General features: G+C 49.1%; 1 pseudogene; it reads left to right on the plus strand.

Moving 5' to 3' along the window:
• The first annotated feature begins 14,958 nt into the window (after positions 1–14,958).
• LOC109762761 (importin subunit beta-1-like) overlaps positions 14,959–25,779 on the plus strand; it is an 89,613-nt pseudogene continuing 78,792 nt past the window's right edge.

The raw sequence follows: 25,779 nt of genomic DNA on the forward strand, positions 1-25,779 counted from the left end.
GCGGTGGTGGGTGGGCCTGTAGCCAGTGTGGACGTGACCGGCTGAGTTTCGGCTGGTCGTCCGGCTTTAAACGTTTCCCTTCTTAGGATGGTTTCTCACCATTTTCTTTGTTAAAAAGTTTGTGTAACCGCTTTCCTTTTTTGCAACTAGTCCATCAAATCTCCTAATTTGGTGCATGTTTTCCTGGACGGACAGCTGATACAGCCAGGCTATCCATGGATAATATCACTCAGATTCTAAAAGATGCTCCACTTCTGCTTCAGTACACCCCCCTTAAACACATCAAGGGCTGAGATTCCCCCATACCCCTTCGCTGCCAGGGGCACGATCGTCTTATATATAAGAATTACCCCCGCGCGTCCACGCCGATACCCCCGCGCGCCTGTGTATACGCGGCTACGGGACGAGCCGAGCCGCTTGGCAGCCGTGAGGACGCGAGCCGAGCCAAGCAGTTAGCATCCATGGGCCCAGTATGGCAGATGCAGGGCGTGTTTTTTTAAAAGTCGGCGTTGACCGGTGGGGGCGTACGTGTGGACGTGGCGCGGACGGCCGTATCGTCGTGTAATTAACTGCTTTGCAGTAATGGCGGCGTGCATGCAGGCGCCGACTGCTCGCGGCTGATCTCCTGCCGCCCGCCTGCTACCCTCGTAGAGTCTGCGCCGTCCACTGCCGCGCGTGCGGCGACCGGGCGCCTGCCGCCAGCCTTCCGCCTCGGGCTGGCAGTTGACGCGACCGGTCGGCTGCCGCCACTGCGGCGACCGCTCGCCCGCCTTCAGACACATCGCCTGCCGCGCCTGTCGTCCTCGCGCCTTCCCACGCCACCGCTGCCGCGCCCAGACGCCATCGATGCCTCGCCTGCCGCGGCTTCACACGCCACCGCTGCCGCGCGTGCCGCCAGCCGCCCGTGTCGGGCCGCCCGCCATCTCCCTCGTGACGCGCACCACCGACGGCTCGCCCGCCCACCTCCCTCCCCCGCCGTCTATAAAAGGCCGCGCCAGCCCTCTCCACGCCGTGCCATCTCCTCGCCCGCCCATCTCCCTCTTCCTCTCCTCGCGCGCCCATCTCCCTCTTCCTCTCCTCGCCGGAAATGTCTTCCAGAGACTCTGACGAGGGCGCGTGGCCGGGCGGCGTCTGGCCGCTGAGCCTCACCAACGGCGACACGGAGGATCTGGCCCGGTACCGCCTGATGGTGCCGCCGGCAGCCAAGGTGACGGGGCCATGGCGGATCGGGGCGGACAGCATCCCCACCATGGGACCGCCGGCGACGTGGGAGCAGCTCCGCGCCTTCCCTGGCGGCCGGTACAACCGGAGGGCCCGCCGCAGGTTCTGGTGCGGGAAGAACTTCGACATCGTCCTCGGCGCGTTCAGAGACGCGGCGGCCGGCCTCACCGTCGGGGACATTACCGGCGAGGCCGGCAGTTCCCATGGTCGCCGCCGCCATGGCCCACCTCCAGCCGCCCCAACTGCCCCGGCACAGCAGGCGCCCCCTGCCCCGGCGCTGGCCGAGATCCCGCCGGCGCAGGCCACCCTCGCGCAAGACGGAGACCCCGACGACACGCCAGGGCTACTTGCGGTGCGGGCCCAGTCGACAGAGGAGGCGACGGCGGCAGCCACTCGTGAGGAACGAGAGTGGCTGGCGGCCATAGCGGCGGTGCAGGAGCAGCAGGCGCGGGAAGACAACTGGTGGGATTTCAGCGACGACGACGACGGCGGCGAAGGAGAGGCCGGCGGTATGGCGCCGGTCGTCGACCTCACCAGCGCAAGCGACGACGAGTAGTCTAGTTTTAGGGTTTATATCTAAATTTCGGTCTAAGTTATGTAAGAGCAGTGCTCGGTTATGTTTAGGGTTATGTAAAATATTTTGAATTATGAATGAACTCGGAATGGTTTATCTGGGAAAAAAATCCGTATTTTTAATTTGATGTTAGTCGTGCAACTTCAAAAAATAAACGGAAACATGCATTTTAACGTTACGAGACGATAATTGACACACAAATTGTAGAAAAATCAGTCGCAAAACGCATGCATGGGGCCTTCGCTCATACCCGGACGATCTCCGGAGAACTTGTCATGCATGCACACCAAAAACATTTGAAGGCTGTCGAAAAAAAAGTCCTTTCGGACGGGGCCTTCGGTCCTCTTGAACTGTCGCCGGAGAAGGAGGCCAATTTTTCGACATAATCGGAATGACCTCAATTTTTGCAAGTGAGTTGGTATGCCCACCCCCACAGTCAATAAAAGAGTTGCGTCACGTCCGGGGGTGTGGTATGTGGTGTTTTCACCGAAAAAATTATAGAAAATTCATAAAGTGAAAAAAGCCACAAAACTTGTCATGCATCCTAGTGATGATGGTGGAACACTATGGAAAAAATTTGAGTTCATTTGAAGGATGTCGAAAAAAACTCCTTTCGGCCGGGTCCTTCAGTCCTGCCTGAACGGTCTCCGGAGATGGGGGTCAATTTTTCAATATATTCGGAATGACCTCAAATTTTGCAAGTGAGTTGGTATGGCCACCCCCACATTCAATCCAAGAATTGAACGTATTTGAACACCAAAAACATGTTGTGTCACGTCCGGGGTGTGCTATGTGGTGTTTTCACCGAAAAATTATAGAAAATTCATAAAGCGGTAAAAAAGCCAGAAAACTTGGCATGCATCCTAGTGATGATGGTGGAACACTATAAAAAAATGTGGGTTCATTTAAAGGGTGTCGAAAAAAAACGCCTTTCGGACGGGGCCTTCGGTCCTGCCCGAACGGTCTCCGGAGAAGGAGGTCAATTTTTTGACATATTCGGAATAACCTCAAATTTTGCAAGTGAGTTGATATGCCCGCCCCCACAGTCACTCGACGAATTGAACATATTTGGACATCAAAAACATGTTGCGTCACGGCCGGGGTATGGTATGTGGTGTTTTCACTGAAAAAATTATTGAAATTTCATAAAATGAAAAAAAAGCCACAAAACTTGTCATGCATCCTAGTGATGATGGTGGAACACTATGGAAAAAATTTGAGTTCATTTCAAGGATGTCGAAAAAAACTCCTTTCGGACGGGGCCTTTGGTCCTGCCCGAACGGTCTCCGGAGAAGGAGATTAATTTTTTGACATATTCGGAATGACCTCAAATTTTGCAAGTGAGTTGGTATGGCCAACCCCACAGTCAATCCAAGAATTGAACGTATTTGAACATCAAAAACATGTTGTGTCACGTCCGGGGTGTGCTATGTGGTGTTTTCACTGAAAAATATAGAAAATTCATAAAGTGGCAAAAAGCCTCAAAACTTGTCATGCATCCTAGTCATGATGGTGGAACACTATAAAAATTTTGGGTTCATTTGAAGGACGTCAAAAAAATAATGTAGATAGTACTAATGTAATTTGACTGAGGTGAGACTAAATTTGCATAGTGTGACAAATAATAAAAAAATAAAACATATAGTAATGATGTGATTTCAGTTTACACTGCAACTGGCAGCTCTGATGCACTGCCCCGGCAATGTAATGAGCCTACACTGTCCGGGCAGTACGGCAGTGCCTCCCCTGGCAGTGCAAAGTCAAACCAAATTAGTACTAACTGTCTCATATAGCAATGTGCATGAACGCCGCTATATAAGCCAGTCCTGGCGTCCCTCGGCGCGCGAGGTGGGACTAAAAAAGCTCCCCTTCCACCTCCCCCCGCGCCGTGACTCATAGAAGGCAAAAAATAGTGATGCAAAAAAAAGCCCACCTGTGCTTGCATGCCGCAACTGTGCTTAATTGGTCCGGCCCGATCAAGCCGGGTGGCGAAAGGGCCGGCCTTTCGGCCCAGCTACGGCCTACAGCACAGGCCAACGGGGCAGTGGCGCGACGGGGCGGGAATCAGAGGAGTTCGAAAGGGTGGTGGGAAGTTGGTATATAAGGCGGTCGCGGCGTCGTTCGGCGGGCGAGGTGGGACTAAACTTTAGTCCTCACCCCCGCCGACCCTGCCCCCGCACCGCGCGCACAGTCAATGGGCCGGCCCACGCGCGCCGTCGCGCACAGTCACTGGGCCGTCACGCACAGTCAAGACTTTTGTTTAAAAAAATAGTATTAAGTTTTTTAGTTATTTATGCCTTTCGTTATCGTATAAAAAATTTCTATAATTAATAAAAATCCGTACGTAATATAGAATTGTTAACTATATTTATTATAATAATAATGAGTTGTTTATTACAATTTATAGGAAAAAATAGTCAGTTTTTTATAATTAATTGGTAAAACAATAATGAGTTTTTTGATGATTAATTGATAATGACTTTTTTAATGAATATTTTAATCAATTATTTGTGTAGATTAGTAATTACATTTTTAATATTTATGTAATGTTAATTAATGACTAAAAAATACTTAAAATATATGCAAAGTTTAGTACTGTAATGTGTTGCATTAATGGCTAATTGTTTTTTCATAATAATAATGCGTTCTTTTTTTATAATTTATAAGTAAGAATAATGAGTTTTTTATTACAATTTATAGGTAAAAATAATCAGTTTATATTTTCATTTTTTATGAATTTGCGTTAATGCCTAACATTTTTCAGCTTATTAAAAAATATTAATGAGTTTATTTCTATAACTAATAATTTGGAAACGACCGTTCATAAAAAACACTACTTCAAATAGAATTTATTAAGTAGTTAAATTAAAAACACTACTTAATACAGAATTTATTAAGTAATTATATTAAAAAGAGTACTTAATACAGAATTTATTTCGTATTGAAATTATACATATGAAAACTTTACTATTGTTATTTGTGCGCGAATTGACGAGCTGATATTAAAAAATAAGATAGTAATAATATCAGTTGACTTTAGTTAAAGTCAACTGACATTATTACTACCTTATCTAATAAATAGCTCAAAGGCGGCTATATAAGCCAGTCCTGGCATCCCTCGGCGCACGAGGTGGGACTAAAAAAGCGCCCCTTCCACCTCCCCCCGCGCCGTGACTCATAGAAGGCAAAAAAATAGTGATGAAAAAAATAAGCCCACCTGTGCTTGCATGCCGCAACTGCGCTTAATCGGTCCGGCCCGATCAAGCCGGGTGGCGAAAGGGCCGGCCTTTCGGCCCAGCTACGGCCTGCAGCACAGGCCAACGGGGCTGTGGCGCGACGGTGCGGGAACCAGAGGAGTTCGAAAGGGTGGTGGGAGGTTGGTACATAAGGCGGTCGCGGCGTCGTTCGGTGGGCGAGGTGGGACTAAACTTTAGTCCTCACCCCCGCTGACCCTGCCCCCGCACCGCGCGCACAGTCAATGACCCGGTCCACGCGCGCCATCGCGCACAGTCACTGGGCCGTCGCGCACGGTCACTGGGCCGTCGCGCACAGTCAAGGCTTTGTTTAAAAAAAATAGTATTAAGTTTTTTAATTATTTATGCCTTTCGTTATCGTATAAAAAATTCTATAATTAATAAAAATCCATACGTAATATAGAATTGTTAACTATATTTATTAATAATAATAATGAGTTGTTTATTAGAATTTATAGGAAAAAATAATGAGTTTTTATAATTAATTGGTAAAACAATAATGAGTTTTTTGATAATTAATTGATAATGAGTTTTTTTAATGAATATTTTAATCAGATATTTGTGTAGATTAGTAATTACATTTTTAATATTTATGTAATGTTAATTAATGACTAAAAAATACTTAAAATATATGCAAAGTTTAGTAATGTAATGTGTTGCATTAATGGCTAATTGTTTTTTTCATAATAATAATGCATTTTTTTAATAACTTATAAGTAAGAATAATGAGTTTTTTATTACAATTTATAGGTAAAAATAATCAGTTTATGTTTTAATTTTTTATTTGTTTTGCATTAATGGCTACAGCTGTTTTCATAATAGTAAAGAGTTTTTTGTTATAATTTATAAGTAATAATAATTTGGAAAATACTCTTCTTAAGAAACACTACTTGATATAGAATTTATTAAGTAGTTATGTTAAAAACAATACATAATATAGAACTTATTATGTAATTATATTAAAAAACTACTTAATATAGAACTACTTAATATAGAAAACCATAAGAAATACATATGGTGTCGGAAAATTATGAAAACTTGCACGCATGATGGCCCTGATGATGCTGGCGTGTGGAAACAGTTTGGGGTCCACCGGCTGATTCAGAAAAGAGAACGCAGTACGGGGCTGACATCCTTCATATCCGATCAGTGCCGGTTGCATGGGTGGTACGAGGTGGCATGCATGAAATGTCACCCAAGCAGTGGGCATGCCCATGTTAGGGCCCCACGCAAGAGTTGAACGAATTCAGACACGAAACGCACGTTGCGTCACGCCCGGTCAGTGTTTTCGGTGCGTTTCACGGAGAAAACCATAAGAAATTTATACGGTGTCGGAAAATTATGAAAACTTGCACGCATGATGGCCCTGGTGATGCTGGCGTGTGGAAAAAGTTTGGGGTCCCCCAGCTGAGTCAGAAAAGAGAACGCAGTACGGGGCTGACATCCTTCATATCCGATCAGTGCCGGTTGCATGGGTGGTCGAGGTGGCATGCACGAAACATCACCCAATTTTGGGAGGCAGTGGGCATGCCCATGTTAGGGCCCCACGCAAGAGTTGAACGAATTCGGACACGAAACGCACGTTGCGTCACGCCCGGTCAGTGTTCTTGGTGCGTTTCACGGAGAAACCCATAAGAAATTCATACGGTGTCGGAAAATTATGAAAACTTGCACGCATGATGGCCCTGGTGATGAGTGCGTGTGCAAAAAATTGAATGGTTGCATTAAAAAATGCATTAATATTTTCTGTCGTTAAAAAACATCGGAGATAATGGCTCTCTTTTTGAAGAATATGCATGATCCATGTTTTTAATAAATGCATCGTGGGCCAGCCGGCGGTAGTTTTACGGGACCGGCCAAGGGGCCCACTATGGCGTGACCACGTCTATGACGCCGTACGCGCGTGCATGGCATGGAAACCACGCCGCCATTACCTCGCCCCAGGACCGCCTAACCGCGCCACTTCCACGCACGTCCTCACCCCGATCTGACGGTCGCACCGCCTTGGCCGTCCCAACTCCCTTCCCTGCCGGCCTGATGGCGGCCATACACTCCGGCATTGCGCGCGACTTGGATCTCAGGCCCGACCGTGCCGTCTCGGCAAAGTCGCCCGCACCCAGAACCCTAGGACGGGCCGTCGGCCAGCGCGGTGGTGTGGGCAGAGGGCGCGCGGCTGCCACGACTAACCCACACCGGGTGGGGTTAGCCAACGGGGGCTGCCGGTGCACGTCGAGGCGCCGGAAGGTATGGTATTAAACCGTATGTAATGTTTTTTGAATCTCGTAACTAGTTAGATAACCGTTATCTTATTTAGAATGCAAGAATTCGGAGATGTGTACTGCTCGGTTGAGAAGTGGTGCAAATTGGTGGGAAAATTCACACCCAGACAGCGAATGATGCTACGTGGCACAAATTTGGACAGTATGTTGAGAATTCCTTCACTGAAAATGAGGAAAAATTTATTGGAATTTATGATTACAACGTATGATAGTAGTAGAAAGTGATTTATTATTCGGCCAAATACTGATGGCATCAGTGTGCTTAATGAAGATGTTTATGACATATTCGGGCTACGTAACGAGGGTGATGATGTCAGTAGCATGATAGCTACAGTACAACTAGATGCCAAAAAAATTGTTCCGAATCGGTTTCTAGACAAAAGAACAGGCCTGATCCTCATCGATGAGTTGATAAAAAATATTGTTGATACTCAGTCATATGATGATGATTTTGTGAGAAGGGCCGTACTGGTTCTCATGGGTACAGTCTTAGCACCACAATCCACCAAGTTTGTTCCTTATCGTTATTACAAAATGGTGGAGGACGTGAACGCTATCAAGTCATACAATTGGAACGATTTCACGTTGGGGGTGTGCATGGATGCTATTAAAAAAACGGTCGAAGATCTTGAAAAATTCAAGTGGCCTATCGGGAACTTGGCTCTTCTTCAGGTACAAGTCATTTCGTAATAGTTGTATGTACATATATTTTTTATGTGATCTATGTGTCTGACTAGTTGTCTTTACTATCATGCAGTATATATACTGGGAAAAAGTTGAGCCAATTGGTGTGGATACATTTGATCCTTTGTCTCGTGAATACCCACTAATGATTAACTGGCCAGAAACGGAAGGGAAAAAGCGAGACAACTATGACAACATGTACGGGCGGGGCACCGGCAATGTAAGTTAATAAGTATATAGTCCTTATTGGTTTCACATAGTAATTAAGTATATTCGTTATTTAATTTATTTTAGTGTTTGTTGTACAGATTGAAAACTGCGTTAGCGAAGAGTACAGACGTGCTAAGGTAGCACGTGAAGGGACTGTCCTAGAGGAAGAAACGAAGAAACCTAGACGGAAAGGTGGTGGCAGGAGTAGAAAGCCAAGCACGTCCGCGGTTTCATCAAACACGACTTATAGTATGGACCGTGTGATGACATACATAAAGCTGCTTCACAAGGAGGTTCTCAATATACCCGAAAGATGTGACAGGTAATTTACAAGTTGTATTGAACGTGTTTTAATTGTTCAACTACTTATCGTGTTTCATTTGTGTTCGTAGATGGTAATGGAAAGGTTGAACACGGAAGGTGTGTTGTACAAACCCAATAAGAGGGACAACAATGACGAATTTGATAATGTAGGTGAAGGAGTTGGGATGGAGAATGGCCAGTACAAGTCATCAAAATATTGGCCAGATATTGAATCACCTACGAACGTAAATATAGGAACATCTTTCACGGGTATCAATGATACCTCCGTGCCCGTTGATGACAAGGGTGCTCCGGCGACGACACCGGGTAAAGGTGAAGCTACTGATCCTTTCATTATAGACGATAATGGAAACTCTCCATCTTCGGCATCAACTGTACGTACAAAAGACTTTCCGTCGATGTCCCGAACCCCGCAGAATGCTTATATTTCTGGTGAGTCTATGGATGCTTTGTCACCAACAAAGTCCGAAGACACGTTTGAGAGTTTCCCGGCAGAGACCAACATAGGTAATGGTGAAGGCAGTCAGGAAAATGAAGGTAAGCGCAAAAGAAAAAAGTCGAAATATTGTCAATCCCCCTACGACCTTCTCATTACCCGCAAGAAACGTGTTAAAAAAGTAAGTCAAATACTACTTTATAATTCATTCACGCGTTATGTATTTTTTTATATAACTGACTGTAGCTGCATTGTTTTAGATCTGTTTGCATCGTCACCACATTCAATTCTAGCAAGTTCTCTTAATATGACTCCGGATCATATAGAGGCAGCCAGAGTTTTTGTTGAGACTCTCGCATCGTCAAAGAAGCATGCACACCGAACCGTGGTTGACGCGCCGCCACCAGATGGGGACATATGCACGCCAGCTATGCTTCACGATGTCCTGACGTTTAAATGGTTGAATGGCGCTGTAAGTATGAGTTTGGTTTTAACAAAACTCTCATTTGTACTTCACAAGTTGATAGAAATTTTTTGTTTATGTATGCAGATCATCAATGCATATTGTAAACACCTACAACACCGTGATTTTTCTGATCGTTACATATCAACAACGTGGTTCCCCAAATTTATGTTGAATAGGGCAAGGGGAAAGACCAAGTCAGTAAATGGTTTAGACTCAGAGAATGTTACAAAGAAAACAGAAGTCCTCGCAAGAGTAATGGATGAGTATTTCAGACGGGACAAGGTATTGCTTTCATATTTATTTGTTTTTATTAGTCATTACTATTTAATTGCACTAACATCATTTGGTTACTATGTAGGCGTATTTTCCTATGCACGTTAATGATAATCATTGGATAACCATAGTGATGCACACCGTCAAGGAGGAGTTTCAAGTTCTTGACTCAAATTCTAAAGGTGCAATTAGCCAAAGAATTCGCAATATGATTGCCACCCTGGTACACTATAATTTTCGCACTAGCATTCAGAAAAATATTGGGTCATACATTAAATTCTGGTTTTGTTAATTTGTTTGAGAGAGCTGAAATTTCTAAGTATATTATGGAGGCCAACTCAACTCTTGAAGCAAAAAAATTTCCAGATGTCTCATCGTGGCCAATTAATGAGTATAAAATGCCAAGACAAAAAGATGGGTAAGTTAAATGAGTACAAGCAAGTGCATGCTACATCGTAAGCTGATCACACATGTTTAATTATTGCAGAGTGTCTTGTGGACTTTTTATGATGTGGTGCATAAAATACTGGGACGGAGATCGCTGGACACATGAATTCGACCAGGAAGAGATTAATGCGTCAAGGCGACGTATTGTCGCGGAAATTATTTTTTCAGAGGTGAACAAATTAGAGAAGGTCAAGATGAAAATTGTTAAAATCATGGAGAAGGAATAGGTATTAGCATCGGTAGGGTTTTAGTCCCGTAGAAGGTTTCCCTGCCGTTGTTGGATACTTTGATTGATTGTAATGCGACATGGCACTGGGACAGATTTCGACAATTTTTCACGTTTTATTTATCGCTTTCGTGCGAGACTAAACATTTAAATGCGTGTGGGCAAGTAATATTTTTGCTATGCTAAAATGTATCAGTTTGCGGCTGCGACGTTATATGTACTGTTCTTGTTTCTATTTGCGGCGGTCATTTATTTATTAAAAAATATCCCCGCCGTCCTGAGTTGGCGCGACGTGGACAAAACCTGCACAATATCCCAGGGCGATTCTGGTGGCAGCAGCGGCGCTGGATCCGACGAATATTCCAGCCCAGCCCGTGCGGTGGCCGACAGCCGACGCAGAGCCGGGCCCGCGCAGTACAGCTAGTGCGGGCTGGCGCGATTCGCCATGGTCCACGCGAACGTCTGGTGGCCCAGCAGCCGACCGAGCGACAGCCGCGGGCCCGGTGGCAGACGTCTCGTCCCGCCCCACCGAGCGGGGACATGCAACGATCTCGAGGGGGATTTATGGCGATCTGTCGGCCCATTAATGACGCGCGTCGGGCGCGTGGGCCGGCCCTTCAATGCCTCTTCATCTGCGGATGGGGACGCTGGCGCGTTGTGCCGACTAGGTTTAGTCCCACCTCGCCCGCGGAGAGACGCGACGACCGGTTTATATACCCGCGTCATCGCCTTCTCACAAGCTCACTACAGAACACTAATGAATGCCCTGTTGTACGCCGTGGCCTCCCGCTCGGCGGCCCAGAAGGCGTTGTAGCATACTGTCCGTGCATGCGCCCGGCCACGGCTGGGCATTTTTTTAAATATATTTTTCACATAGATTAAATTTTAAAAATGTTAAACAGTTGACAAAGTCATGACAGCAGTAACACATTCATACAAATATATCATGTTTCACACATAATAATAAAAATTGCATGTCTCATAACATTGAACAAGGTGGCATAAAGAATAAACTCAAAGTGCCATGTCTCTTATCCTTAAACAAATAAACTGAAAGTGCCATGTCGCATTAGAATCGAACAAATTAACCAAAATAAAGCGACAAATAGTACGACATGCTAATTGAATTCTGTCCCAGTGCCTTCCATTGATTATGAATACTTCATCTTTATGCCCGGTTCCTACATAACAAATTGTAAACAACTCATCAGACAATTGTAAAGAGAGAAACAAAAAATAATTAAAATAATGTAAAACTTATTTTTCATTCTCAGGGCACGTTTGCCATCTATGGCCCTCTTTCTTACAAATGCCACAAAGAGGACCGGGTTTTCTCTCAGAAAATGATTTTGGTCTTCCATTTTTTTGTAACATTTGGATCTTTCTTTGCCCGCCCTGTCGTGCTCTGTTTAGGGGCGCCCTTCGTGGAAACTTTCATGGGATCACCTATGACATAAACATGTTGTTCCGGCTCACGTGGCTCCTTATGCACATTTCTTCTACTACCAACAGCATCATCATCAGGGACCTTTTTCTTCACTATTATATTCTGCAGACACTGCATCAACTCATCAAAGATGAATGGATCATTTGAAGCAACATGAAAAGCTTCAGCTCCTGTTATACTGAGTTGACTATAGCGAGCACGCTGCTCTTCCCCTGTCCAACCCCAGCCAAACATGTCACTCTTCCGCTGTGCAGGCAGCCCACCTCTCGCAACTTTCGACATCCTCTTAAGGATGCAACACTTAGATATTTTAGATATTTTCAGATGAACCAACACATACAGAATGTGTTTGCAAGGCAACCCTTTCCGAAGCATTCGTCCACAACTGCAGTCTATCGTATGGTCAGAGTTTTCAGCTCGATAATTCACGCTGAACTGAAATTTGCGGTTATTTCTCCATGTCACGATGAAGGTGTGGCAGTCAACTCCCACTAGCGTCTCAAAAATCTCAAGCTCTCCCATCTTCTTCAGATCTTGTTGAAGAATATAAAAATTGGAATGAGTGAATTTTTCGGCAGCATGCTTCTCAATGTCCTTATATTCTGTGACTGATGGTGGCAATGACTGATTTGAAACACAGTCATCATGCGCCTCGTTCTCACGTAGTCGAACTATGCAATTCTCATAATGCACAACTAGGTCCACAATAGTCATACCGCCGTCCAGGTGAAGGTGAAGACAAGAGTTAAGGCTTTCACTCTCTGATTACTGCGCATACCCAGAAAAAAACCATCTGACAGATATGATGCTGCCCACAGACTCCTCTTCCTGTACATCCTACGCAGCCACTCTTCTATTTTATCAGTCTTCCATTTACGGACAAAAGCGTGCCATCTTGCCTCAAAGTTGGCTGGAGAGGTGGAGTAGTACAAGAGTGCCCTGAACTCATTTAGCGATTTATAATTAAGGTGCTTCTGCATATTTTTTCCACGTGCCATGAGCAGAGACGGTGCAACACATCAACCAAAACCAACCGAATAGCTCATATCATTGCAGCGTCTCCATCTGTGATGATTGACCTTGGCTTTTTCTGACAATTGGCCTTCAGGAATGTCTGGAGCAGCCACACGTACGTCGCTTCGGTCTCGTCGGACACAATGGCACAACCAAAAACTGTGGTGCAACGGTGATTATTTACACCAACAAAGGGGATGAACGGCTACCATATCTGTTCATCTTATACGTGCTGTCAAACACAGTCACATCTCCATACAACTGATAGTCCCGCCGCGACTATGCATCGCACCAGAACATGCTCTTCAAACGGCCCTCCTTATCGAGCATGTACTCAAAGAAAAAGTCTGGATCCTTCCCCTTTCTGCTCCACATAATTCCGATTGCCGTGTTAGCATCACCCTTCGCAATCAACTTCATTTTTTCTCGGCAACATAGGTTGTAGACGTCTCGTCTCAGAAACCCACACTTATCATACGAGCCATACCTGCTAATGAAGTTGTCGACGATGATATGCTTTCTGATCCCAGCTCCTTCCATCGCCAAGATCTCAGATATCTGGTGATCTCCCATCACTCGATGTGACCGCAGAAATACCACCTCATCTGCTCTAGCCAACAAAAGGTTGTGATCATCCATAAAAGCTGCCACGAACCAAACTCCACGTCCTTTGTCCAACTTCACGACTAAATGTGCGCCACACTCGCAACGAGTCTCAGGTCTTAGCCTGCGGGTACGGCCCTCCGGGTTTAAAAATTTACTGAGACGTTTTCCTGCCCTCGAGCAAACGTATCGCCTATACCGAACAATGGTTGAAACTCCTTTTCCTCGTTTCACCTTATCTTTTCTGATACTGAATCCACGGTCTTTGGCGTAGTTATTATAGAACATGTAAGCCTCCCATTGTGATGCAAATGTCATACCCATAACCTTCAACTATGTCTCCAGCGCACGTTCCTGGATTTCAGCTTCCTCAATGTCCATATTAGCTCCATCCTCATGCTCATAGCCATCATCACCACTCCAACCATCAAAGTTAGCCTAAAATATTCCACATAAGCAAGTGTAAGTTGTCATTAACAAGTTTTTATTATTGTATGACATCTTAAATTTTGGACCGAACCTGGCTTATGTTATCCGCGAAAGATTCAACACCATGATTTTCCTCGTTTTGGACGTCAATATCCTCCTGCACATAAAAAAAATCATATGCACATGTAAGTACCCATATGGTTCGTCATCCGACGAAATGAATGTACACGTCACTTACGTTTTCACTACAAGCACCCTCCTCCTCCTTTTGAAAATCCTCCTCAGGTTAATTATCGTACAACGACCAGGATTCATTATCGCTGCTATCATCATCATTTTTACTTTCATTACCATTCGTATGATCAACACTATCGCTACCATCCCACTCACTCTCCAAAAACAGATCCGTAAATCCAGTTTCTTTATCCATTGAATGACCTCACAACCAACACTGCAACATTATAAATAAATATTGATCTATCAATTTTAAATCGAATTAAATATACTGCGGTCATACGGATGAGTGATTGCAGATAATTACAGGCAGGTACAATTTTTTTTGACAAACTAGATGGCTTACATGGCATGCACGTGCACTTCGGCCGGCCTGGCCTGGCTGCGGACGGCGAGGACGTTCCCGGAGAGGTTGATCACGGAGTTGCGGGCGGCGACGGCGTCCACGTAGGCCACGTCACCGAGACGACCTGCACGGAGGCCAGATCACGTACGGCGGGTGACTCCAACAACGTCCGTGACGGCCAGATCCCGGGTGAAGATGGGGAGAATGGTCGGAGATCGGCGGGGAAAGGCGGCGATCGGCCGGACGGGGAGACGTTGGAATTGGCAGCGTGATCACGGCTAGATCGGCGGGGAAAGGGGGCGGCGATCGGCGGGGCGGGGCGACGTTGGAATGGGCCGCGTGATCAACGCATGTCGTGGGTAATTTTTTTTTCACGTGACGGAGAGGGGGTAGATGCGAGCCGGTCGTATCGGCTCGAGCCGTGCGCTCGACTCGACCTGTATGGGCACGCCGCATACGGCACGGGATACGTTAAGCACCGTATGCCCAAAATGCCCTTATACGTTAAGCGGCGGGGGGGGGGGGGGGTGGTGGTGGTGGTGGTGGTGGTGGTGGTGTACCGAAGTAGACCTCAAGATGCTCAGGATCCGGATGGCAACGTAAGGTTAGAAGCAGAAGCCAAACTCAAGCAGCCCGAGGAGCGTAATCGTCCCAACTTCCTCCTATTTTTATCAGCAGAGCTCTCGAGTGAGGCAATTCCACCCGAGTGCAGATGCCTCGCTGGGACTATCCTACAGAATTCAGTTGAAGGAAAGTATTCTGAACATGACAGCATACTCACCAAACAATGGATCAGCCTCGATCCACGCATCAAAACTGAGATTAAGGAGTCATTGCTGATGACACTAGGATCCCCCGCTCCTCAGGCGAGGCACGCATCATCACAGATTATTGGCAGGCTGGCATACATTGAGATACCCTCCCGGGGATGACAAGACCTCATTGCCAGATTGCTGGGCAACATGGCACAACAGGGTGCATCTCCTCCACTAAAGCAAGCAACTCTAGAGGCGCTGGAGTATGTGTTTGAGGAGACCTTGAGGTTCGACAAGGATACAATTGATGGTGTTCTGGACGCCGTTATCCGGGCGATGAACCGTCGGGAAGAGCAAAATTTTCAAGTCCGTCTTGCGGCGGTTAAAGCTCTACAGAATGTTCATAAGTTTGCTAACTTTGCAAATGATGATGATTGCAGAAATCGTATAATGACTGCAATCTCTGATGCAGCGAAATCCGATGAAGCAGCGGAGGTCAAGCATGCAGCATTCGACTGCCTTGCAGCGATTGCATCCAACTATTATATGGAGTTAGAACCTTACGTGGAAACCATACTCAGCCTTACAACTCAGGCTTTGGACTTGGAAGGAGGTGCGGACGAAACAGTTGCGCTCGGATGCATCGAGTTCTGGAGTGCCACTTGTGGAGAAGTGATTGAACTCCGAGAATAAAAAAAGCGTTTTCCTCGTGTTATTTTGACCGCAGATTGTCACTTCCTTGAGAATCCCCTTTGTTCACTTGTTTCCACTTCTGCTAGAAACTCGGTCATTACACCAAGAAAAAGATGTCGATGAACTGAACATCTTCATGAGTGCTAAGATGTCGGGGGTTGAGTGCGACATATGCCAATGGATGGCTTATCATGATGGGAGCGAGTAGAATGTCGCCGGTGCCTGGAAGCGGCATAAGGCGTAGACACGAATGCCGACGCACTTTATCTAGGTTCGGGGCTCTTCTAGGAGATAACACCCCTAGTCCTGCTCTGCGGGGTCTCCGCATGATCACTAAGGCACTAGTGAGTACAATGGTGCTCCTCGAGCTGTTTGCTAAACGTGGAAGAAAGCAAGGCTAGCTCCCTCCTCTCTCTATGGGTCGGTCTAGTTCTAACAGGTTTGGAACCCTTTGCATGGGTGCCCTGGGGGGTTTATATAGGCCTACCCCCAGGGGTAGAATAGTAATCCGGCCGAGTGTAGGACCCGGCTGTCAGTCTCTCTGGTGGCCGGCTTCTCCGCCGGCTGTTGGGCCCGCCGCCTGGTGGGCCCCGCCGACTGGTCTGGTACTGAGCCGACAGGCCGGATCCGCCGCTCGCGGGTCTTGTCGGCTGCTGATCACTGTAGCCGTGATGCCAATGACGCCGGCTCGGTCAGGGGAGCGTGGCTACAGCCCCGCCGCCTGGCGGGCGATTACTGTAGCCACTCCGTGTATCGTCTGGTTAATGGCGAGTGGGCCCCGAGGAAGGGGCGGGCCGACTGCTGGGGGCCGACCTCCCTCGGGTCCGACTGGTGGGGCTCTAGCCGTCTTCTAGGCTCTCGCTGATCGGTGGGGCCCGTCATCCTTGGGCCGTACTGACAAGCCGTCGTGGGAGCAGGGCTCCGCCTCCTTGTGGTGACGTCAGGGGTGGAGTGGCAACAGTGCCGCGCTGGGTGGAGATCTCCGCCTGTACGGTGCACTGTGGCCACACCCACCCTTGGACTAGGGGGGGGGGATGGGCTACACTATAGCCACTCCCTGTCTTGTCTTTCTTGATGAGGGCGCAGGCTTCGTGGGCGCCACGGGACGACTGCCAGGGGCCGGCTTCTCTGGAAGCTGCCTACCAGGAGTCGGCTTGTCTTGATGCCGGCTTCTGGAACTCGGCCATCTACGGGCAGCCAGCTATTCCTCCAGCCGGCAATCAGAAGGAGGCACCTCGTCTTGACGCCTTGAGGGGCGCAGCCAGCCCCGATGTCTTGAAAGATTCTTGGTCTCGGGTTAGCCTACCCGTGGCCCATTACTCCGACGGTAGTCCCCGAAGCTGGTGAGGCGCCGCGGCTGAGCAGCCGAGGAGCCTCAGCAGTTTCTTTCTCCGAGTGCTCGAGGTGGAGCTTCGTCCGACTTCCACCGAGCCGACTGGCGAGTGTCGGCAGCGTCCAGCCTGACTTATCCAAACTTCGAAAGCGTCGGCGGGAACCAAGTGGCGTGCTAGCTAAGCCTCCAGGCCGCCGCCCGTTGTGGGCATGTCATGTGGCGCCGAGCGACCGGGCCATTCCGCCAACCCACGCTCGCGATGGGACACGCCTGCTGGCGGGGCCCGCCACTACCACGCCTCGGCACGCGAGCGGATCCGCTGCGGCCAAGGTGGGCGGTTGAGTTTCCCGCGGAGTTACGGCGTGCAGTAACTCGCGCGATAAACGTGGGGGCGTGGGGTCGTGGGCGCAGTAAATCCCACGGTTGCCCCCTCGGCTTCGCAGCCCATAGGCCTATAAGTAGGGGAAGGAGGGGGAGCGGCGGAGCACGCGCGTCCCTCCTCCCCATTCTTTCCTCCTTCTTCTTCCTCCAGCCGTAGCGCCTCCAAGCCACGCTGAGCGCTACGGTGGTTCGTCTCCGATGAGCTCATCCTCCAATCCCACGCCCCCCATGGCGCGCTCCGGAGCATGGGACGGCTCCGAAGTTCACGACGACCATATCGATTTCCTCCGCCAGACGCGGCGACTGCCCAGCAATGATTACGTGAAGGTCCGCCTCGCGCCGAAGAGGGAGATCTCGCCGGCGCCGGAGGAGGGCGAGCGGGTCGTCTTCCTCTCGCACTGCCTGCGCGGCCTCGGAGATCTCCTCGAGAGAGATGTCAGCCTTGTCAAGGTAATGCAGGTCATGCTAGTTCATCGAATCCTGCCTTGCAAACGTCGACCTCTCCGTATGTTGGAGTTCAGCCCGGAAGGACCGCGAACTATTCAACACTTCTTCGGCGTGACGCTCGAAGAGATGTACAGATTGTTCTTCGGATCACAAATAGAGTGTCCGGACACCACCGAGGATGCGGGTCTGAGCTCCAATCGTCCAGACACCCAAGTGAGTAATTCCGCGGCCGAACACGTTGTCTTTTAATTTATCACAACACCATTCTGAAAAGTCTCCTTTTGACCAGGACTGCATAAAAAAGGCGAAGATGATCAGGTGTCCGGCCCCCCTTCCCGAAGGCTCACCGGATCCTGTACTAGTCAGGATGCTTGAGCTTGCGCCTTATCAAGTGCCATCAGGGAGGAGCGAAGAAGCCGAAAGCGAGCCTCACTCATTATTCATCCAAACCGGGGGAATTAGTGCCTCCGCGAAGGAGGACAAACGGGGAGAAGAATCTAAAATTCCCTGTCCCCAAGGAAGGAAGAGGGCCGCCTCTGACGACTTGGAAACAATGGTTTCCAAACGAGGGAATAAACCTTTGACAGGGGGCACTGCCCCGGAGGGCATCCTTACCGCACAGTGCCCACAAGGGGGCCAGCCCTCCACCGAGCTGTAAGTAAACAAAGGCACTTTATAGTAAATATATCTTACTTTATTTCCGAGGACAATAACCGAGACGTATGTCTTGTAGTTTGGATCGTAGCCCTTCTCGACAGAGTTCGTCTTCGGGGGATCTTCTTCCGGAGATGATGGAGAGCGAAACGCCTCCCCGCCTCGCGAGGCAGACGACCCTGAGGTGTCGTGACCGAGGATTTCTCCTGATCCGCAAGGCTAGAAGGTAACCCTTCGGCCACCCGAAGTCCGGAGGATTCGGCTCCTAAGGAGAGCCACAAAAAGAGTCCGAGACTGTCCGGCGCAAGACTGGACGCATTGATGAGTCTTCTGGAGCAAGCGGCTATCTCGGAGGCGCATTGTACTCTAATGGGTACTGTGTTTGAGAGAATTTCATCCACCGAAAGTGGGTTGCTTGGAGCTTTTATGAGCCTGCTGAGAGGCTTTGAGGTATGCAAAGTAATATGTATATTTTTGACGGTACCGCACACGCTAGATGTGCCCTATGCAGATAGTAGCCCCTGAGACTCTGGCTGCTATCGAAAAAGGCGGCAAACAGAGGATCGTAGTCCCAGGTAATGATCATGCCACTTTCATGTGCAGGCGGCTGATGGTCTGGCGGTTAGCCGGACTAATGAGTTTGCCGAACTGAAGCGGCAACTTGATGCGGCAGATGCCGACATCGTGCGTGTAAACAAGCGGCTTGACGAGGCACATGGTATGTATTCTCCAGTGGTCAACATATATGAAGAGGGGCATGATGCTAGTATCTATAATATGCTGTAATTGCAGATGGAGCTGCAGCCATGGAGACCCTTCGGGCGGAGCCTGCCCGAGCCAAGGAACAAGCCAGGAGGAGTAATGCGGCCGCCCTAAAGGCGGTCGAAGAGTTAAGAGCCGAACAGGCTGCGCATTGCCAGAGCAAAGAGAAAATAGCCAAGATGGCCGTGGAGTTGAAAGATGTCGCCGACCACTATGAGCTTCTTGAAAAGGAAAGCCAAACGAAAACGGCGGAGCTGGCGAAAGCCATGGTAGCAGCCAAGGAAACCCGCTCTAAAATCAGAGCGGCGAAAGAGGAGCTACGTCAAGCCGGAGATATCGCGGCTGGGAAGCCCTTTTTGTTGCGGACGAAGTTCGGAGATCCTAAGTATGCCCTTCTGGATCAATTATGGAGTTCTGCGGACGCGTACCTAGATTTGGCAGCAAGTACAGCTGATGCGACCAAGTTTTTCGAAGGTCAAAAAGATCACGAAGTGGAAAAGCTGTTCTGGTCGCAGTTCAATGCTCCGGCGCATCCGCTGCTGTTAAATGAGCAAATGACCGAGTGGGCCGAGCTCCATAGTGTGTCCGGGCTTGCCATGAGGTCTGTCGTGGATCGTCTCTGGCCGGAAGGACCAAGGCCGAATAGTTATTTTGGTCTTGTGCAACAATTACTTGGTGCTGTGCCGCATATCGACGCTGTAAAGAGGTCGGCGTGCATAGAGGGTGCGCGGATTGCTCTAGCCCGTGTCAAGACATACTGGGCGGAGATGGAGGCCACCGCGATTGCAACACAGAATCCGGCCGTAGGCCAGGTTTCGGCCGAGCACTATTTTGAAGAAGTCCTGGAGGGAGCTCGTTTGATAGAGGCTCAGTGCTCAAAGAGTGTCATGTTCGAGTGACATGTATCTCGATTGTAATAACAATGCTATTTGAATTATAAAGGTTGTGTTTATACTTTTTCCTGAAAGTATTATTATGCCTCCTGTGCGGTCGTTTATGTATATATGTATATAACCTGAAAGTTTGCAGTCGTCGGCTTCAGCCCCCACGCATATGGTGCGGGGGTGCTCGCAAAAGCGCGTGTTCACACTTGTTCCAACATCTTGGTCCATTAAGGAGGTGATAGCACGGCGAACGAGGCAATCAGACTATATTGCTTTAACACTTTCACTTAACCATAGGAGTTTGACAGTGGGGCTACTATATAGCTCCTGGTACTTCCGCGCTCGTCCGAGTATGGGGCGCATACGTACATGACCGGGAAACTGGCCCTTCGTTAATGCAGAGGAATCCCGAAGATTCCGATGAGTCCTCGAGTGGTTGACCAGTCTCGTGCTTTATCATGACAGTCAGTTTTCGGCTTTCTCTACTAAGGTGCTCATCCGGATGAACCAGGGCACAATCGCAGTAGTTCTCCCGGTGCCACCTTAGCCGATAGAGCGGAACGTAAGGTAGCAAAACGCGGGAGCCGGGCAAACCCAACATTTGACCAAAGACATGATTTGGAGCTGATGCATATAAGGCCAAACTCGCGACGCCGAACACTCCCTAAGGTATTCGGTCTTTACAACATATACCAGGCTAAGTAACGCCCTTGATAATGAACCCTGAGTGTCCAGGTACGTGCATCATTCTGATGTGGCGAAATGCCAATAACGTCAGCATCCGTATCGGTTATGCTGAGTATCCGGAGGATGTGAAGCAACAAGAGACAGTAAAAAAGGTTTACACAGGGTCTTAATCTAAAAAGAAACCTTTGAGTGGGGCCTTGCTGCACGTATGCGCCTGTGTCTCCGTTGTGCCGTATCCTGGAAGGGTGTAGCACGATTATCATCTGTAAAAGAGAAGAACTTAGGTGAAAGTTGTCGTGCGAAAAATTGGTTATTCTCAATAAACCATTAAAATTCAAGATAGGTAAGATCGAGCCGAACTGTAGTCCTTTTTACATGCGGGAAGCCCCTGGTACTGCCTATGGGGGTATATCCATCAACCCAATCTCAGGTTTATCTAAGCTGTTACAGCTAGTGATGCGCCGGACTCGTCTAGTCGTGTCCGCGGTCGGACGATCGATCGTTTATTCTGTTTGGAGAGGCCGTTTAGTGTTCAGCTGCTAAAGCCGCCACACGTTCTTCCGCGCGTAAGGAACGCTCAACATTTCCGCTAACTGTGATGATACCACGTGGACCGGGCATCTTAAGCTTAAGAGAAGTGTAATGCGGTACTGCATTAAAACGAGCGAAAGCTGTTCTTCCGAGTAGTGCTTGATAGCCGCTTCGGAATGGAGCGATGTCGAAGGTTAACTTTTCACTTCGGAATTTGTCGGGAGAGCCGAATACTACCTCTAGTACTAGAGAGCCCGTACAGCGAGCCTATGGGCCTGGTATTACTCCTTTAAAGGTAGTATTGCATTGGCTAATTCTCGTTGGGTCTATCCCCATTTTGCGGACGGTGTCCTGATATATCAGATTAAGACTACTGCCGCCGTCCATGAGGACTTGGGTGAGATGGTATCCGTTGATTATTGGGTCTAGCACCAAGGCAGCTCATCCTCCGTGCCGGATACTAGTCGGGTGATCCCTACGATCAAAACTGACCGGGTAGGCCGACCAAGGGTTGAACTTAGGGGTGACGGGCTGTACGACGCATATGTCTCGGAGTGCGTGTTTGCTCCTCCTCTTCATCACATGAATCATGTTCACTGTTTTGACCTCTGGTGGGAACTTTTTCTGTCCCCCAGTGTTTTGCTGACGAGGCTCATCCTCGTCTTCACTTGGTGTTTCCCTCCCCTTGTGTTCGGCGTTTAACTTGCCGGCCTGCTTGAAGACCCAGCATTCTCTGTGGGTGTGATTTGCAGGTTTTTCGGAGGTGCCATGAATCTGACATAATTTGTCTAGAATCTTGTTTAGGCTGGACGGTCCATCTCTGCTGCCTTTGAAAGGCTTTTTCCGCTGACCGGGTCGAGAGCCCCTAAATCCGGCGTTTACTGCCGTGTTGTCTGGGCTGTCTTCGTTATTTGGACGCTTGCTTTTACTGCGTCGTGGTTTTCCATTACCATCCCTGACTTCAGATGTGCCTGGGTCGCTGGTGCTACAACTGGCCAGAGCCAGCTGTCTTCGCCCGCGCAAAAGCGGGTCATAAGGCTTGTTAAGGCTTCCATTGTCCTTGGTTTTTCTTGCCCGAGGTGTCTGGCGAGCCATTCATCTCGGACGCTGTGTTTGAAAGCTGCTAAGGCTTCGGCGTCCGGACAATCGATGATTTGGTTCTTCTTAGTGAGAAATCTGTTCCAAAGCTTTCGGGCTGACTCTCCGGGCTGTTGAATTATATGACTTAAATCGTCTGCATCCGGAGGTCGGACATAGGTCCCTTGAAAGTTAGCCCTAAAAGCATCCTCAAGCTCCTCCCAACTTCCGATTGAATTTTCGGGGAGGCTCTTCAGCCAGTGCCGAGCTGGTCCTTTTAGCTTGAGGGGCAAGTACTTGATGGCGTGGAGATCGTCTCCGCGAGCCATATGGATATGAAGGATGAAGTCATCAATCCAGGCCCCAGGGTCCGTCGTTCCGTCATACGCCTCTATGTTCACGGGTTTGAATCCCTCTGGAAATTCGTGATACAGCACCTCATCGGTGAAACATAGGGGGTGTGTGGCACCCCTGTATTTGGATGTGTCATTGCATTTTGACGGTTGCAGTGTTCGGTTTTGATTATGCGTTGGAGCGCGCTTCCTAGATCCGTAGATGGATCTGGTCACGCCGGACTTTTGATGCAAGTCCCCGCGTGGATCATGTGCTGACTTATGTGCGGCCTCGTTAGCCGCCCTGTCGCGGCCACGAGGTGGTCGATCCGACAGGTCAGCCGTTTTATTTTTCGTCTGTGTGGGCTCTAAGGCCTCATCATCGAATTCAGGCAACAACTTGCGCTTTGGATAGCTCTTTGTGTGGCAACTACCACCATACTTTTCTTCAGTGTCGAGCACTTTGTTCCATCTACCGTTGAGCGTATTCTGCGCGGCCTTAAGCCTTTGCTTCTGCTTCTTCAGACTCCTCGCGGTGGCAACAAGCCTTCTACGGAGGTTCTCTTGTTCCAAGTGCCTTTCCGGGATGATGTGTGCGTCGTCGTCCGGACTATTTTGCTCTCCGGAGAGAGCTTGATGAGCATTATCCTTGGCGTCAACGTGCTCGGACAGCGGCTCCGTACTATGTTCACTGTTCGCTGGTTCGTCCTGCTCTATCGCTGGGTCAATGTGGTCGTCACTTCCTCTGGAGTCGACCGGGGTGTTATTTTTTCTTGCGCTGTTATCGCTATTTTTGCCGAGGCGGGATTTGGAGCGGCGCCTACACCGTCGCTTTGGTTGCTTCTCGAGGGAGCTATCCTTCGCTGCATCCTTCCGTTCCTCATCATTATTTTCTTTGGGTGTATCCACCATATATACATCGTGTGATGAATTGGCTGTCCAGCGCCCTGTGGGCGGTGGTTCCTGTTCGTCTCCTGCATCGTCGTCCATACCGTCGACGTCTTCGGAGCCGAAGTCGAGCATGTCGGTTAAATCGTCGACAGTGGCTACTAAGTGGGTGGCGGGTGGGGAGCAAATTTCTTCGTCGTCCACATCCCATTCTAGCCGGACGTAGTTCGGCCAAGGGTCTCCTGACAGGGAGAGAGACCTCAACGAGTTTAGTACGTTGGCAAAGGGCGAGTGCTGGAAGATATACGCGGAGGTAAACTCCATGATCGGTGCCCAATCGGATTCGATAGGCACGGACGCAGGCGGCTCGGAGCCCATGGCCGGGGGCGAATCCAACAGTTCGGCAACACGGGTCTCGCAGGAGGTGAAGTCAGTATTCGGCTCTATCGCCACTGAGTGTGCGGCCTCCAAGGCGGGGTCCATCCACCCGTCCTTGGATGGCACAATCTGTTCCGGATTGAGGGCCGGAGTAGTTGCAGGGGTGATCTCCCGAACACTGTCCGACGACAGAGCTAAGTCATGCTCGTCGTGATTGTGCGGCGCACCTGACATGGGTTCGAATCCATCGAAGATCAAGTCTTCCCGGATGTCGGCGGTATAGTTCAAGTTTCCAAACCTGACCTGATGGCCAGGGGCGTAGCTCTCGATCTGCTCCAGATGGCCAAGCGAGTTGGCCCGCAGTACGAAGCCGCCGAATACGAAGATCTGTCCGGGGAGGAAAGCCTCACCCTGGATCGCGTCGTTGCCGCTGATCGAAGGAGTCATCTAGCCGTACGGTGACGGAAAAGTGGAACTCTCAATGAAAGCACCAATGTCGGTGTCAAAATCGGCGGATCTCGGGTAGGGGTCCCGAATTGTGCGTCTAAGGCGGACGGTAACAAGAGGCGGGGGACATGATGTTTACCCAGGTTCGGGCCCTCTCGATGGAGGTAATACCCTACTTCCTGCTTGATTGATCTTGATGATATGAGTATTACAAGAGTTGATCTACCACGAGATCATAGAGGCTAAACCCTAGAAGCTAGCCTATGGTCTGATTGTTCTTGTCCTACGGACTAAACCCTCCGGTTTATATAGACACCGGAGGGGGCTAGGGTTACACAGAGTCGGTTACAAGGGAGGAGATCTACATATCCATATGGCCAAGCTTGCCTTCCACGCCAAGGAGAGTCCCATCCGGACACAGGACGATGTCTTCAATCTTGTATCTTCATAGTCCAATAGTCCAGCCAAAGGATACAGTCCGGCTGTCCGAGGACCCCCTAATCCAGGACTCCCTCAGCGATTCCCCGGGCCGACTAGTCGGACCCGGTGCCAAGCGACATAAAGATAATGACGCATTCATAGGCATAATTCTTATCATATAGATAAAAGAGGGCAGTCCCCGAGCTCTTCTCGGGGGACCCGGAGTCTTCGTACTTTAATACAAAAGGTAGCATGGTACATACTGCATCAAGTGTAAAATCTTCGGAGGAGATTTGCATTCCATGGCCGCTCCGTCTCCTTGCCGGAGTCGTCCCTCTTGCGCGCTCGAGGCTTCTGAGCGTCGACCAGGTAGTAGGAGTCGTTGCCCAACACCTTGCTGATGATGAAGGAGCCTTCCCAAGGCGCTGAGAGCTTGTGCTGGCCGGCTGTTCGCTGGATCAGCCGGAGCACAAGGTCTCCCTCTTGGAAAGATCTCGGCTTGACCTTCCGGTTGTAGTACCGGCGCAGGCTCTGCTGGTAGATGCTGGACCGGCTGAGTGCCAACAGCCGGCCCTCTTCCAGCAGATTGACACCGTCTTGACGCGCTTCTTCTGCCTCCTCTTCGGTGTACATGGTGACTCGA

Source organism: Aegilops tauschii, chromosome 5 (assembly GCF_002575655.3).
Source record: "Aegilops tauschii subsp. strangulata cultivar AL8/78 chromosome 5, Aet v6.0, whole genome shotgun sequence".
NCBI lineage: Eukaryota > Viridiplantae > Streptophyta > Magnoliopsida > Poales > Poaceae > Aegilops > Aegilops tauschii.